Here is a 17,761-nt window from a genome sequence, read left to right on the forward strand (position 1 = left end):
CAGACTAAGAGATAAAATATTTAAAGTATTAAATAAAACACTTTTATGAAAATCATCACGAGATATTTGCTTCTGCTTCAATATTAACAAAACTTCCATTTGTATGATCTCAGATGAAAAATCCTTCCTAGCTCTGTGAATGATACATTATTCAACTCCTTTTGAGAAATCATTAATTTGACTTTTTCAGAAACAATTTGAGAGGTATAGCTAATAGGCATCCCCAGACAGTAAGGTGTAAAATACAACATATGGAATTCTAACTCACGGATCTCCAATTTCTCTGGGATTTACAAAAGATTGTTAGAAATTTTAGCATGTAAGTCATAAAAATATTATTCCTTATTTATAATTCATGTTAGAAATTTGTGTGTGAATAAAGTGGGAATAGGGGAAGCTTGGCGGTGTCTTTCATAACTTTTGTTCTCATTTATAATGCATTTCTGTTGAGTCTGTTTCCCTAGCTGGCTTTCCCTAAAGGGTGCCCTTCCCTATTTTTGTTCTGTTCCATCAGATACTTGTAAATCTAAACCCCTTTGGGAATAACTTTCCCACCTTTTGCATCTGATTCCAAGGGAAAATGTAATCTTAACTTCAGTCATCTAATTAGCAGCAGGAGTCTCTGTGCTGTAGGCTTGACATCAACACAAGTGTGATGAGCCAGTGCGCTGACATCAGTGAACACTTTATTAAATTACACACTCCCAGAAGCAGGCATGGGCGTTCAGAACCCTGATATTTTATGCACTATTGCACTGACTCCCCTGTTTTTCGGAAACGCTGAGTGTCAGGCCAAACTCAGGTTATAAAGTCTTGATGAGATTATGGAGATTTTAAAAAAAGATACTTGGCACACCGTTGGGTGTTAGGTTTAGTCTGTTGTTTTGACAACCAATAACTAGCTAGAATGAAAGAATAACAGGAAGCGAGATGGAGCACATAGTTTAGGGCATCTTTTTCTTTGGACCACCAGTATCTCAGAGTAGAATAAAGGATCCACTGATCTGAATAAAATTTCAAAATAATGGACCTTTCCTGGATACTGCCTATTTAGATTTATAAACAGTATGTAGTGGTTCATTCTCTGGGTAATTTATAGAAGTACACCTTATTAAATGCTTTTAAAACTATAGTATTTGATAAAGGTAAGTACAGCCAAGCTATATATCCTTTTTGAAAAAATGGTATTTATCATTATTCTTCTAAAGAATAACCATCCTGACAGGTGTGAGGTGAGATTTAACTGTTGTTTTGATTTACATTTCCTTGAAGGTTAGTGATTTTGGGCATCTCTTCTTTACCTATTAGCCATCTGTATGAAGGTTTAATTTACATAGAGTAAATTCATCTTTTTTTAGTGTAAATTTTTATGAATTTTGACAGATGTATACAGTTTCATAATCATCCCCACAGAAAAGGTAGAGAGCATTTCCGTGTCCCCCAAAAGTTCCCTCATGTCACTTTGTGGTACTTAGGTGCCTTGCAACTACTCATCTTTTATGATTTGGTTTATATTTTCAAGAATGCATATAAATGGAGTTAAATACACTGTATATGGTATTTAAGTCTGGTTTCTTTAATGCCTTTGATATTCATCCGTGTTGCTGTATCAGTAGTTCACATGCTGGTACTGACAGGAACATGTCAGGGTACAGTTGTACCACAGCTCCTGTGCCCATCACCCATTGGAGGACATTCGGGTGGCTTCCAGTTTTTTTTTTTTTAATTTTATTTATTTATTCATGAGAGACACAGAGAGAGAGAGAGAGAGGCAGAGACACAGGCAGAGGGAGAAGCAGGCTCCATGAAGGGAGCCCGTTGTGGGACTGGATCCTGGGTCTCCAGGATCATGCCCTGGGCCAAAGGCAGGAGCTAAACCGCTGAGTCACCCAGGTGTCCCCACGCTTCCAGTTTTTGATGGTAATGAAGAGAGAATAATGTGGGTATAATCATTGACATGTACTGTGGTTTCATGGGAACAAATGGTTTTATTTTTCCTGGACAAATACCTCGAGTGAGAAAGTTGTAGCCAATGGTAAGTGCATGTGTAACATTTTAAGAAACCTCAATTTGTTTTCTAAAGTAGCTATAATAAAAAAATAAAAAAAAATAAAGTAGCTATAATATTTTGCTTTTCCACTTACAAAGTATAGGAGTTTCATTTGCTTTGCATCCTTCTCACACTTGTTAATGTCTTTTTAAATTTTATTTTAGCTATTAAATGTACGATAGTGGTAAACATTGTGGTTTTACTTTTCAAGTTTTTATGAATGGTGAATGATGTCGAGCATCTCTTTATGAGATTATTTGGCATATTTTATTATGTATTTTGTTGTTATTGTTGAGATGTCTGTTCAAGCCTGTGCTCATTTTTAATTGGGTTGTTTAATTATTGACTTTGATGTTTTTAATGTAACATGGATAAATGCGTGTTTGCAATTATTTTCCCCAGGTTTATGACTTATTTTTTCATTTTACTATGTTTCTTTTTTTTACTATGTTTCTTATAAAAGAAATAATATGTAATATACCATTTTCTGTATTAAATATACATATTTATTATGTATATACATATGCCTTTGTCTCCTCGATTTAAGGTTAATTCTTCTTTTAATAGTCTATTTAACAAAGCTTCGATAATTGATTTGACATATTTCTCTTTACTGAAATTGGTATTTGATGCTATAAATTTCCCTCTAAGCATCTCTTTAACTATAACCCTACAAATTTTGAAATACATCATTTTTAAAAATTTTGTTCAATTTAAAATCAACAACACAGAAAACAACAGTTCTTGGTGAGGATGTGGGTAAAGGGGAACCCTGTTGCACTCTTGGTGGAATGCAAAGTGGTATAGCCACTCCAGAAAACGGTATGGACGTTTTTTAAAAAAAAATTAAAAATAGAACTACTCTATGATTCAGCAATTATACTACTGGTATTTACCAAAAGAATACAAAAATACTAATTCAGAGAGATACATGTACCCCAATATTTATACCACCATTATCTACAATAGCCAACTGATGGAAATAGTCCAAGTGTCCATCAACTGATGAATGGATAAAGAATAATGAAATATATCTCAACTATAAAAAAGAATGAAATCTTACCATTTGTAATAATGTGGATGTACACACTAAAACTGCTTTTGATTAGCCCCCAAATTAATTTTTTCCAGTTGCACAATTTCTTTTCAACTGTGTTCAACTGTGATTTTATGAACACACTTTGTGATTGCAAACTTAGGATGCACCTTTTGCACTACACATCAGACATATCCAGTATTCGGGGGGATGGAACCGGGAAGGACCATTACAAGCTTCATGATTTTTTTAAGCTTTATGATCTTAAATGATATATTGTTTTTTGTGTGTCTTGTCATATCATTTTATTAGCCATTTCCCAATGCTATAGATTCTCATTCTTTAAAGCTTTAAAGTAAATTCAGTGATAGATGTATGAGTCCACTGTTTGTGTGTGTGTGTGTGTGTGTGTGTGTGTGTGTATCCTGCTTGGTTTGCCTTAGACTCCATAGACCAAGGGTACAAGTTGAACTGAATGGTCTTTATAGCTAAATCTTAGGAGGGCAGAAACTGATCCCTCTACTCATGCAAAATTCTATGCTTCCTACCACTGTTCTCTCTTTCTAGTTCCCACAGTGATTGTGACTGAATATGGGTCAAGTGTATAATTGTTTCGGGGACTGGTTGTTTCCTTTAATATATGAAAGCTTATAAATTTCGTTGTCTTCAGAAGTGTAGAGTTTTGTTATAGTGACTTTGTATTACACTGGATTTAGGCACTAAATGAGGTAGTAAAGCAGACTTACAACTGTAATACTTTTGAATGGTTAAAAATAATGACAGCCAGGTGATGATTCCCCCCCCCCATTGGTCTTTGCCCTAAAAAAAAAAAAAAGTCAAATACACATAAATGGAAACCAAACTTTTTAGAAGAAGTGGTCATACAACATATCACATGAAAGACTGAGAGCTGTATTTCAGGTGGAATTCCAAGAGGCAAAGCTAGGAATTGACTGATGCTGATGAGGCCAGGATCAGGGTTGTAAGGGACAGACACTACTGCATGTAGCCATGCTTCTTAAAGAAAAATTTTAATGCTTTTTTTTTAACTAAATTGCGATCTTAATTCCAGCTTTTCTTCTAAAGACACAGTTCTTGGGATCCCTGGGTGGCGCAGCGGTTTGGCGCCTGCCTTTGGCCCAGGGCGCGATCCTGGAGCCCCGGGATCGAATCCCACGTCGGGCTCCCGGTGCATGGAGCCTGCTTCTCCCTCCGCCTGTGTCTCTGCCTCTCTCTCTCTCTCTCTCTGTGACTATCATAAATAAATAAAAAATTAAAAAAAAAATAAATAAAGACACAGTTCTTTGAAAAGAAAGATTGCTACTGAACTGCTGTTCTCAGAGGGACTTGGAATAGCAGATTTATACTTAGAATTCAACATGTCAAACATATGCATTTTTTTGTTTGTTTTTACGATTTCATTTGTTTACCTTGGCAGGGGGTAGGTATAAATAAAATAAAATAAAAAATAAAACTAATATAATCTGCATAATTACATGCCCAAACACATTTTCATTAACATTTTTAATAGATATTCTTTATCCAGAATCTGACTATATGTGTCCAAATCCTATCAGGGTCTATAGTTCAACACTTCTGGGGGGTTAGATCTCCCACTTCCATGGGTTTATATTTTCTGTGCCCAGCAAACTGGAAGCCAGCCAGGATGTCTTCTCGATAACAGTATTTAAGTGTAAGTTTTAATCATGATCACATCTACTCATTATTAAATTATGTAAGACATTTCAGAACCGTACGAGGGAAATCTGGTGACCTGAGTCATATTTCTGGTTATGACACTAACTCTTTGAGACTGAGCACATCATAAAGCATTACTCTTGAAACTATTTCCATATCTGTCAGATTAAATTGGGGGAGGTGGAGTTTATTTCTGAAGCTCAGTTCAAAAGTACATGATCATATATATGTTTGCTGCTAAGATCAGAGCCAGTTTCTCCATTAGGCAAAATAGGCACAGAGCTTAGGGCCCCCTGTACTTTTGGGGAGGAGGGGCTATGAAAGTGGTTTCATTTCTTTTAAAATCAGAGGTAAAAATTGAACTCTTAGGTCAAAGATAGTGCTTTAATATGTCATATTAATATATATGTCTTTATATGAATGTAGTTGTAAAATATTTTTCCAAAAATATATTTTTGCTATTATTATCTTACTGAGGAAAGGGCCCACAAAGGTAGACTGTGAAGGGTCCATACAAGACATCATAAAGCGGGAAAGCGAGGTTCTTGACAAGAAAAAGCTCCCCGGAGTGAGAGGGCTCCCTACCGGGTTGCCAACCTGTGTCTCCACCAACAGTCTTTTATTTAAGGAGCTCATGGTCTCAACAAACTTAGATCATCTTGGTTTGAGTTAAGACTGCTGATAACATCTTTGATGGCTTGCTTCTTTTTTTGGAGTTGGGCACAAGTGACTTATAACAAGACCCCAGCCCTGACGCGGGGGCAGGGTGGCCTGGTTTGTTCCCTCATCTCTGATTTCCTTACACCTCCACATTTTGGGGATTTCTGGGAGCCTGATCCCTTAGACCCTTACCAATCTCTCCCTATCTAGCCCTGCCTATCCCTCACTCAAGGAGACCCTTCAGATATATATCGATGGGTCATACACTTTGGGGGAAGATTGTCAACATGTATCTTGAGATGAGGGGGTAGAGAGAAAGAAGTTTCCAAAAGAACTTTCATATGTTAAAGTAGACTTACAGGATCCTAGGGGTCAGGCTAAGGTTGACTTCTGCCTTTAGAGAAGTGTCAACATCCAGGCAGTTAAGGCCCTAGGGGAATGCCACTCTGCCTACTTCAAGGACTCGTCAGTGGGCTATAGGGTTATAAGAAAATTTTATTTTATTTACCATTCCCTTCTACCTTTGTTTCCTACATCCCTATGGATGGGTGGGTGATGTTAGGGCTCCAGGAAATTGAGTCTGTTGGTCTTTGGAAGTTAGGCTATTGGTAAGATTTTTTTTTTTTTTTTTTTTTTTTTTTTTTTTTTTGCTTACTTGTAAATCACTGAGACAGTTGTAAACTGAGGGAGACTCCTGTCCTGCAGGACTGTGATCTCTGTAAATTAACCATTTGTTTTTCCTTCCCTAAGCTTTAGCTCAGGCAGGAGCGCCTGAGGAATATCACACATATTTTACCTGGGATTGGGCGGGGAGGGGGGGGAGGGGGGGGCGTGGTGTCAGCTTGCGCTTTGTCCTCAGCCTGCCTTCTGCTTCCTCCTCAATAACACAGGCCTGACTGAGATAGAGAAAACTGTGGCTGAAGAATCAAATCACTTGGACTCTGCATTATAACAGGCCTCGACCTGAATTGAGGTTTGAGCTTAGGTAGGCATCATAGGAATTGTGTCCTACAATCAAAGTGAAGTGATTCCATTTTGTCAATGCATACCCTCCTTTTTTTGCCCTGAGCTTTGCACATCCTTTTCCCTGTTTGTGATCCATTACATATTCATGACTCATTATTCCAATTCACAGAGCACAATGCCATCCCACTGGGTTGCCAGAACTCAGTTTAACTACTACACTTGTTTGCATACAACAGGCTCACAAGTACAAACCCTGACACTCTCTCCTCTTCCCTGGGTGTCATTTAGGATATGATCTCCTGCGGAAAGATTTCTCAGACCATCCATGTTTGGATTGGGTGCTCTTTTCACCCATCAACACTGCGAGTTCTTAGCCGGTGAGAATTGTTTCAGCTTTGTTCACAGTTGACAGCTTCCATATAGCAAAATGTGTGGCACCCAGAATATGCTCCATAAACATTGCTGAGAGAACAATTCTGAACGTCAGGGACCCCATCTACATAGAGAAAATTCTGAACACACTCCACTGAGATTGTGAAAAAGAAAAAAAAAAATACCACATCCACATACAACTATTGATACAGCTAGTACCTTGGGGTGCTCGTGGTAATATAGCCTAATACTTCAAGTATCTACAAAACCCAGACTATGTTTTAAAGTCTAGAGTCTATACTTAAGCATTGATATCTTTAAGACTTAAAAACAGGAATGATTATTAGGAAAGAAAGATACAAACCTCGTATTGTCTTTTTTAGTTCAGTTGAAAACCACAATGAAAATGCCATTTAACATTGAGCCAGGCATTATGAAAAATAGAAAATAAATTGCAATCTAGTGCTTTCTGCCCTCAAGACGATGAAATTTAACGCAATGCTATTCCAATTTTATACTTCAGCTACAGATGCATTATTTCGGAGTTAATCCTTTTTTATGTAATGGGCCTCCACATAGAGATAAGATAGGCTATCTGCAAATGGGCTTTTTAGTATTGTCCAAATATTTAAGCATAATTAGAATTAAAAATTAGTGCTGATAAAATTGTCTGCTTCTTTTATTTAAGCCCGACCGTCTCAGAAATGCAGGCCGAAAAGATTTGTCTTACGATTACTCTGCTTATCCACGTGTAATAACTATATTTATAAGTTAAGTAGAGTTTTTATGACCGATAGTATATCTCCACGTTTGTAGCTTTGACTAACTTCACAAATTAATGTCACGTCTTCTTGCACTTTTAGGTTTAACAGCAAGAATGCAGTTCGCTCTATGGTTAATCCCAACTTGGTGCCTATGCTACACATTCACATAGTAGGACACGCTGAAATGTGTAGTGATCGTTTAAATACTAGTTACTAGTACATGCACGGGTCTTCACATAAGTAACTTTGGGAGGAAATTATCTTTAAGGGTTTTTTTTTTCTTCTAGCTATGGAAATTTTTTCTTGATGTTCTACTGAGAATGCACAAAATGAGGAATGCTATCCTATCTTGGAAAGGAATCCCTAATAAAACTCTCAAGCTTTCTCTCCCTATCTCTTCATTCATTGCTTTTCAGAAGCAGTTCAAGTCCTGAATCAAAGAAAATTGGGTACCAGATGGCTTTTATCCTAACATCTTTAAGTTACCCTGAGAGCATTCTTGCTACCAATTTCCACAAAGTGAAATAAATCCTAGCTACAGTAGAATGAGACTTCCAGGAAGCAGCAGGTGCAATGTCACAGCTGTATTAGCACTGCTAACTTGATCGAGGATCACATTACATCTGGGACTGTCACTTGCTACTGAAGCTAAAAAGGCTGCTGAGAGCGAAGCAAGAACTCTTGGGTGCTGTTCTTTAGCTTGTTAGTGGGAACCTTCGAGAAAATAGCCACACCAGCTTAGGTGTCTCACTCACCAATGCTTTCTGTTTACTCCCGCCACATGCTTCAACCACCCACTGCCCCAAATTTATATGCGTTATATCTGGTTTTGCTAATTGTCATTTTAAAATGCTAGCACATAGCGTAGCTGGCGAAGTGCCTTACTGGTTTGTGTGCGGGTCACATTCCTGGAGAATAAAATTAATTTCAAATGGTTTTGCTTGAAGGGGAATTTTAAGCTGAGAAGAATAGCAAGGATCAGAGCTTCTTGGAATTCTGTATGCGTTGGTAACAATCCTTGCGTTGTTTGAGAACTTATCTGATACTAGCAGACCTCTGTGTTACGCATTTCATTCAAAGATAATATACTAAAAAAAAATAAGATAATATACTGATTTCCTATTTGACTAATGTTTTGTATGAGTTCTGTGATGTAATACAGAAATAGGATAGGAGCATAAAATGCTATAAATGGCCCTTGACACGTTGTTGTGCTTTGTTTAGAAAAAGTTTCCCTCTCATCGAAACATTTTTGAAAGAATAATAATATTCGATCCAATTCCAAAACCATGCAATACTTTATGCGATCTCTTTATTTTAACGTTTGATTCAAGATACAAGACCCTGCTTCACATTTACAGGCTAAACAGAGATACATATGCAGATGCATACTTAAGATAGAATGATAAATATTCAACTTAGAATTATATATATCCTATGACATTCAAGCACAGTAGGTAATATGTAATGAACTCTTGGAAAATATGATGAAGCATATGGACTCATATTATTTGAGTCCTTAGTGTAGTGCTTTGATTCAATTATCTCACGTAGTGCTTTGTACTAGACGCATAAAATGGTATCAGCTGCATAAAAAGGAAGTATTTAGTATGCACCGGCTCATTTAAATTGTATAAACACACCTGAAAAATGTTCCTTTATTTCTCAATGTTGAAATTTCATTAGGCTGTATTGGTGCTATGAAACTCTAAAAGGATTAAAATTGTTCATCCATAGAGGCTTGGATTTGGTCTTAATAATCTTTAGGATTTTCTATTGTGATTATAAATGGTAAAATTAAAGAAAGTTTTAAAAGCTGGTACATTAAGATCTTAATCAACATAATCAACTGACTGAAGAATGACTAATTCCTTTTATTAGCCAAGGATGGATTACAGCTTAATTGATCATCTGTGATGTGTGGAGACCTAATTAATAATTGAGATGTGTCAAAATGTCTACTACAGTATAGCCTATGACCTGCGATTCTTGGCTTACATATCTGTAAAAAAATTAACATGTTTTAGAGAAAATAATGGTTTTGATAAATATTTCAGAATAATGAAAACTCTGGTTGTAAAAATGAAATAAACTTCAGATAAACATTTGAAAATGTGCATATAAAGGGAAATACAGTTTATAGTATGAGCAGATGAACTGCTGTAGTGTGCTGACTTGAATCAAACAGGTTCTTCTGAAGAAAAAGAAAATCTGGAAAAAATGATTATTTGGAAATAATAATGGTCTTCCTGCAGTAGTCACCTTCTATTTTACTTTCCCATCAGTGTAATAGGCCACATACCTGGGCTGTGAATCATTAAACAGGGAAAAATCATAAACACATTCTGAAGATGATTTAGGTTTAGAGAGGTCTTCGATTTTTCTATTTTCAAAGTATGTGGTCCAGCCTCATCGGCCTTAAAGGGGAGCTTGTTAGAAATGCAAAATCTTGGGCCCCACCCAGACTTGCTAAAGGAGGATACTGACATCTAACAAGAGCCCCAGGAGATGTGAATTTACATTAAATTCTGCCAAACGCTGATCTAAAGGAATTATAGGGCTGCAGGATGTTACAGGATGGCTCAATAATTTTTAAACTTCATGTGATACTCATATTAAGTTATTTTTGAGATTAAAATAAGGTACTGTGGTTTTGAAAGGATTTCTTGAAAATAAATTTATGAACTGGAAATGACACTATAGAATTTCATTAATTTTTAGCATTTTCATATCAGGAAGTAGTTTAATTGTGGTCTCAATCCACTTAATTCCTTCTAATTATAATTCCGTCTGCAACTTCAAACAAGTGTAGCTCCCTTATATTTTCATATTCTAAAATTTAGGGTTTTTTTTGTCACTGTAAATAATCCAACCTGAATTATTCAAAAGGACTTTTTTATAATATATTTATTACTTAGTTCAAAAAATATTTACTTATGCACCTATATATCCATAACAATTCACTAATGAGGGAAGGTCAATAAAGTGTAAACACCTACACGTGATTTGAAATCATATATCAGTGAGGGAATGGTTTATATATGTAAAAAAAGTTACACGCCAGGCTTGAAATTAAATAAACAATGGGAAATCATGTAATGTATATAATATATTTTTAATTTTATTATTTATTTATTTATTTTTGTATACATTTTTAAAAAGATCACCTGGCTCCAGACATTGCAATGAACTGTAAGGTTCAGGTGTTATCTTCCTGGTAGTCAGATATGTTTAAAATTTTTAATTGAAAAATAAAATAAAATAAAATAAAATTTTTAATTGATTTGGGTCTTGGTGAAGTGGGTTTTGGAAAATTAATTTAGCTAACACCCTGTAGGATATATTTTAAAGTAAAAAAGATGAAGTTTAAAGAAATTTGTTAATTAGATAGTGGACACTTGTTGCATGAAATGATGATTTAAATAGTATATTGGCACATAGTATACAGTGTGTGGTGGGGGCAGGAAGTGGGGGGGGGGCCACGGGGGGGGCTGAGAGCCATGAAGAAAAAGTCAAAAGCAAGGGTATATATGGACAGACCATGTTGGAGATGTACTTGATTTAATGGAAGTGTCAAAGATGTTCTGTATTTTGAGTCAGGCTAGTGGAAGAGTAATTATTTGTGGTATTTGTAATAAAGGGGCAATATTTTGAAAAGGCTAATAACGGCTTCTCGCAACCTAATACATACCTCGGGAACATTAACATAGGGCAAATTAACTGTTGGTTTGTTTCATATACTTTCCTTTTTTTTTTTTTTTATTTTGTGTGTGTGTTTATGAATTGTTCATTTTTTTTTTTACAGCATTTTTAGGTTTCTAAGAAATTTAAGAGGAGGGTACAGAGATTTTGCATATTCCCACCACCCCTGCACGTTCATAGTTCTTCCCACTATCAACATCCTTTACCAGAACGGTATATTTTTTACCAAGGAGCAACCTACACTGACAATCATTATTGCTCCATGTCCATAGTTTACCTTAGAGTTCACTCTCGGTGTTACCCACTCTATGGGTTTGGACAAATATGCAAGGATGAATGTGTAAAGTTCATGGGGATTCTCCTGCTATATCCTCTTGATCAGAGATTCTTTTCTTAGCCACGTCCAATCTACTAGTGAGCATATCAAAAGCCTTTTTCATTTATGTTACAGTGTTTTTTTAATCTCTCACATTTCTTTTTAGTTCTTTCTTAGAAGTTCCATCTCTGCTTTTGTTGCCCATCTATTCTTGTATGCTATCTACTTTATTTATCAGAACACTTAACATATTAATCATAGTTCCTTTAAATTCCAACTCTGATAATTACAACATTCCTGCCATGTCTGAATCTGATGCTTGCTGTGTCTCTTCAGTTTGTGCTCCTTTGCCTTTTGGTATGCCTTGTAATTTTTTTTTTCTTTTTTCTTTTTTTTTTTCATTTTTTTAAATATCCATATAAAAACAGAGGGATGAAACTGCTGTAAATCGCCCTATAGTCATATGATGGGTTAAGAGTAGAGCCAGGGGAAGCATTCTATAGCCTATGATGAATACTCTAATTTAGTGAGCCAGTGCCCTTGGATTGTGAACTTCACAAACTTTTCTCAGTTTTTCTCCTTCTGTGGGTGGAATATGATGGCTAGATGAAAATGAGTCATATATTTCCCTTAGCCCAGGCCAATTAGGCTTTGATAAAACTCCAGTAAAGTTAGGCTCTGGTTAACTGGTTTCCCCTGAGGGCAGACCTTGTTAGGAACAGAGTGATCTGGGAATTTCAAAATGTTTTCTACTCCCCCTGCTGGAAGCAGAGGGGGTTTTTCTTAGATTTTACAATAGAAACCTGGTCAAGCTCCAGTAGGTAAATCTCACAATATCAAGGACCCCGCCTCCCCCACCATCATGGGATGCCCCTGGGGTTTTTAATTTTCAGAGTGGTGTGCACTAAGCCTCCAGTAATTTGTCAGTTATGGTTCATGTTTCCTACACACTATTGGTTCCAAAATGGTTTCTGCTTTTTTTTTTTTTAATAATTTTTTAAATTTATGATAGTCACAGAGAAAGAAAGAGAGAGAGAGGCAGAGGGAGAAGCAGGCCCCATGCACCAGGAGCCCGATGTGGGACTCGATCCTGGGTCTCCAGGATCGCGCCCTGGGCCAAAGGCAGGCGCCAAATTGCTGCGCCACCCAGGGATCCCCTGGTTTCTGCTTTTGAATCTCTGCTTGTAAGTCTGGTTTCCTTCATCTCTATCCCTCCAATCTCAGGAGCACTGGTTTGCCCAGAATGCTTCTTGCAGAACTTTTGGATCTAGAAGAGTTGCTAATTTTTTCAGTCTGTTCAGCTTTGTGTTGTTAGATTGTAGTGGTAACTTCAAGCTCCTTACCTGTGGAACACACACACAAAAAAATGATCATTCTTTTTTATTGATTAGTAATATTCTGTTGTACAGGTATACTATAATTTGTTTCTCCACTTACTAGTAATATTTGGTTTGTTTCCAGGTTTTTTGCTATTATCCACAAATTTCTATAAAAATTCATATCCAAGGTTTTAAAATTTAATTTATGTATTTATTTGGCAGGGAGGGGCAGAGGGAGAGAATCTTCAAGGAGACTCCCCCATGAATTTGGAGCCCAACCTGGGGAGAGGGAGCCTCGATCTCACAACTCATGAGATCATGACCTCAGCCAAACCTAAAGTCTGAAACTCAAATGACTTGAGCCCCATCTCCCCCAGGTTTTAGATGCTTTCATTTCTATTTTTCTGTTTTTCTATTTTCTATTTTTTCTATTTCATTTCTTTTTTTTTCTATTTATATGCTTTCATTTCTATTTTTTAAATACCTGGGAGCAGGGACACCTGGGTGGCTCAGCAGTTGAGCATCTGCCTTTGGCTCAGGGCTCCCAGGATCCAGTCCCACATTGGGCTCCCTGCATGGATTGCTTCTTCCTCTGCCTATGCCTCTGTGTCTCTCATGAATAAATAAATCAAATCTTAAAAAAAAAAAAATACCTGGGAGCAGAAGACTAGATTATACTGTAGATGTATATTTACCATTTTAAGCATCTGCCAGTCTCTTTGCTGCTTTAACAATTTACCACAAACTGAGTGGCTTAATTCAACATAGATTTCTCTATTGCATATCTAGATCTCAAAAGTCTAAAATTAGTTTGTCCACGGGGCTGTATTCCATCCAGTGGGTCTAGAGAAGAATCCACTGCCTTCCTTTTTTAGTTCTAGGCTTCCTGTGTTTCCGCTGCTGCCCTCTTCCTGAGGGCACTTTGACCTCTTCTTTTATCTTATCTTGTACTGTTGACTCTGATCCTCCTGCCTTCCTCTTAAAAGGATCCTTGTGATGACAATGATCCCACCTGAATAATCCAGGGCACTCTCTTGAATCTCTGCGATCTTGCAAATAATAACCTCTGCAAAGTCCCTTTTAGGTTATAAAGTAATATATTCATAGGTTACAGATTCCAGGGATTAGAATCTTTGAGGGGCCATTATACAACCTACCAAGGAAATTATACATTGTCTTCCAAGGAAAGCATACATTTTATATTCCCTTCAGTAGTGTAAAATGGTTCTACTTCCTGCACATCTTCACTAACAGTCATAGTTAATAGTCATTTTAATTTACATTTTTCAAATAATGATAGATGTTGAATGCTTTTATGTACTTTTTTATTTTCTATATTTTTAGGTAAAGTGTCAGTTCAACTGTTTTCCCCATTCATTTGTTGGGCTTTGGACTTTTTTTATTTTTGGATTTTGAGCATTCTTTGTGTATTCTAGATATAAGTCTATTATCAAATATGATTTGTAATCTGTTATTAAATATTTCTAGCTTGTCTCTTTTTTCTTAAAATATATTTTAAACATATTTTAATGATCTTAAATGAGCACTAAATGATGTATTTTACAATGTTCAAATTCATCAAGTTGTATACGTTAAACATGTACAACTTTTTGTATCTCAATCATACCTCAATAAAGTGGTTTAAACATGAACATAATATAACAACAGAAACATGATTGTATTAGGGTTATATTTCACAAAAAGCGAACAATATCTGCATATCAAAGTCTATAAAACATTACTGATATGAACTCATTAAGACAGAGATATACAGAGTGTACAGGTCAGAAGAATCAATGTTGCTATGATACCCTTTTTCCCCAGTTCTTCTAAAGAATCAATGTAATTGTAATCAAAATCCTCATAGCCTTTTAAACATGAAATTTTAGGGTAATTATAATTTTTTAAAAGATTTTATTTATTTTATTTATTTGAGAGAAATGAGGAGAGGGAGTGAAAAAGAGAGCACAAGTTGGGGCAATGGCAAAAGGAGAAAGAAGGAGACTCCCAGTGACCAGAGAGCCCTATGCAGGGCTCAATCCTAAGACCTCAAGATCATGACCTGAAGCAAAGGCAGGCATTTAACCATCTGAGCCACCCATGCACCCTGAGGTAATTATAAAAATTTTTATATATTTAAATATAAAAAATGAAACACCCAAAATAACCCAAAAAATTAAAAACACAAAAAATAAAAAAAATAAAAGAAGAGCAGAGCTGAAGGACTAACAATACCTGATTTCAAGACATAAATTTCAGTAATGGGGGTGCCTGTGAGGTCATGATAATGGGGTCCTGGGATCAAGCCCCACATTGAATTCCTTGCTCAGTGGGGAACCTGTTTATCCTCTCTCCCTCTCAAATAAGTAAATAAAATTTTTTAAAATATAATAAATCAAGACAATGGGCTTATTGGTAGAAAGATGAACAAATAGATGAATGTAATAAACTAAAGAGCCTAAAAATAGACCCACAGATACGTAGACAAATGGATTTTTGACAAAAGCACAAAGGCGATTCACTAGAAAGAATGAACTTTTCAACAAATGGCATTTGGACAACTGGATATTCATAAGCAAAGAAAGAACTTCAACTCATATTTCACACCATATACAAAACTTGATTCAAGTTGGATTATAGACCTAAGTGTAACAACTAAGACTATAAAACTTTGAAAAGAAAACATAAGAGAGAAGTATTTTTGACCGTAGGTTAGGGAAAGATTTTTAGGTATGGTACCCAAACCTCAATCAATAAAGAAAGAAAAAATCATAAATCAAAATAATAAAATATTAAAGCTTTTGCTTTTAAATGTTTACTTAATCTTGTCATTTTTTGAAATGGTTTTATCCAACAAACCATTATTATCCAATAATATTTATATAAAATATATTTTAAATATATTAAATACTGATATTAAATCAGTATTAAGTAATATATTTTATTATAGACCCTTCAGGAAACTTATTATTAAATAATAGATTTTAGAGTGATTATGGAAAAAAAGATTCCATGCCTATGTGAAGCTCCAGTTATTTGCTAACAACTTTTATAGGTACAACTTCACCTACTTCTTCCCCCAAATATTGGTGCTTAGGCTTTTGAAATTATAGATAATGTTATAATTGCATTAAAATAATCACCAATATATCATATAGTTGTTGAAATATATTTTTAAAATGAAAAAATAGATGAGAATGACTGTTGTTTCAATAAGTTTTAAAGCTTTTACAGAAAAGAGCAGATACTCTGAATTACACACTTTCCTCTCTTAGAACTGTGTATGTTTATGTAGAATATCATCTATCATGCCCTGTTATGTAAGAAGACAAACATTGTTTTGGTAAATGTTCCTATTACTTAGGATCCAATCAATTTAAGTTTCTGTAAAGTCAGTGCTTTGTAATGTAAAATCATTTTATGTATCAGATAATTTCTCGACTCAGTATAGCATTACATGATGTTTTCTTAATACAGTTTACATCTGTCATGTTGAATGCTTCACATGCTGTAGAGAGCTCCACTGTCATTTAATACACTCAAGGGAAATTCTGCTTCAACATTAATCTTATTTGTAAAGCATGTTTGCATTAACCTTTAAATCTTCTTAATAAAATAAAACCAAGAAAAAAAAAAAAACAGTAAGCAGATTGCTTACAGATCACTGTAGATGGAAGCACAAATGTCAGTGTCAGTGCTGGAGTGCTTCGAATGCATTGCTATCTTAGAGAAGAGGAACTCAATCCTTTTGGTCCCCAAACCAGTTTTTGGATAACAAACATTCTATCCTATTTTGGAATTAAATTCATACCTAGCGGAAAACAAACAGGCAAAAAACAATCTGCAAAGAAAATTTTAAAATAAAAATGATATTGTTAGGATTAACAATAACATAAATGAAGAATAAAAGAATTATGATTTCAAAATATGTATTTCCACACATAATGTTGAGGCATAACTATATAGAAACGGGGATGGTGGGATCCCTGGGTGGCGCAGTGGTTTGGCGCCTGCCTTTTTCCCAGGGCGCGATCCTGGAGATCCCGGATCGAATCCCACGTCGGGCTCCCGGTGCATGGAGCCTGCTTCTCCCTCTGCCTGTGTCTCTGCCTCTCTCTCTCTCTCTCTCTCTCTCTGACCATCATAAATAAATAAAAATTAAAAAAAAAAAGAAAGAAACGGGGATGGTATTCAGATTTTCAAATCAATTTACCGTGTATTCATTCACTCAATTAAAATGTTTATTGATCATCTACTGTGTGTGTCTGTTGTAGACACTGTGAATACAGCAGTGAAATAATCCATGGGATTATAGCAAGGGGACAGAATATAACCCCCCAATAAATAAACGAAGTATTCGTAGTAATTTGGTGTATATGGAATACGAAGAAAGATTTTGAGACAGACCTGAAGGAGACAGGAAACCGAGAAACACAGTAGCAAAAAAAAAAAAAAAAAAAAAAAAAAACAGATATAAGCACAAGCCCCAGCCCCACCTCTTCCACTCCCTCCCACCACCCCTTGTCTGAATAAATTAATTAATTACTTAATTAATAATAAATAAACATTTAAATGTCATTGCTTTGCTAACAGATGTGTTTTCTATAGTGTGTTTGAATCACTATTTTGTTTTCAATGTTTCAATTTATGTTAAATTACTCTGAAAAACTTGACATGCAGAATTAGCTACATTTTCATTTTATATAGGGATAATAATTCTTGAAACCTGTTGTAATGACAAAAGAAAAAAATAGATAAAAGCATAATATGCCCCTTCCTTAGAACTATTTGAAAGAAATTATTTCCCATGGTCTTTTCATAAATTTAGACATGTTACTAGACAGGTATGTTTCCCAAGGCTAATCATTATTTTATATA

General features: G+C 35.5%; 1 protein-coding gene across 2 annotated transcripts in view; it reads left to right on the top strand.

The window, feature by feature from the left end:
- CDH10 (cadherin 10) overlaps positions 1 to 17,761 on the top strand; it is a 174,557-nt gene that overhangs the window by 45,605 nt on the left and 111,191 nt on the right. The gene's annotated exons all lie outside the window — the stretch shown is intronic.

The sequence above is a fragment of the Vulpes vulpes genome, chromosome 4, assembly GCF_048418805.1.
Source record: "Vulpes vulpes isolate BD-2025 chromosome 4, VulVul3, whole genome shotgun sequence".
Lineage (NCBI taxonomy): Eukaryota > Metazoa > Chordata > Mammalia > Carnivora > Canidae > Vulpes > Vulpes vulpes.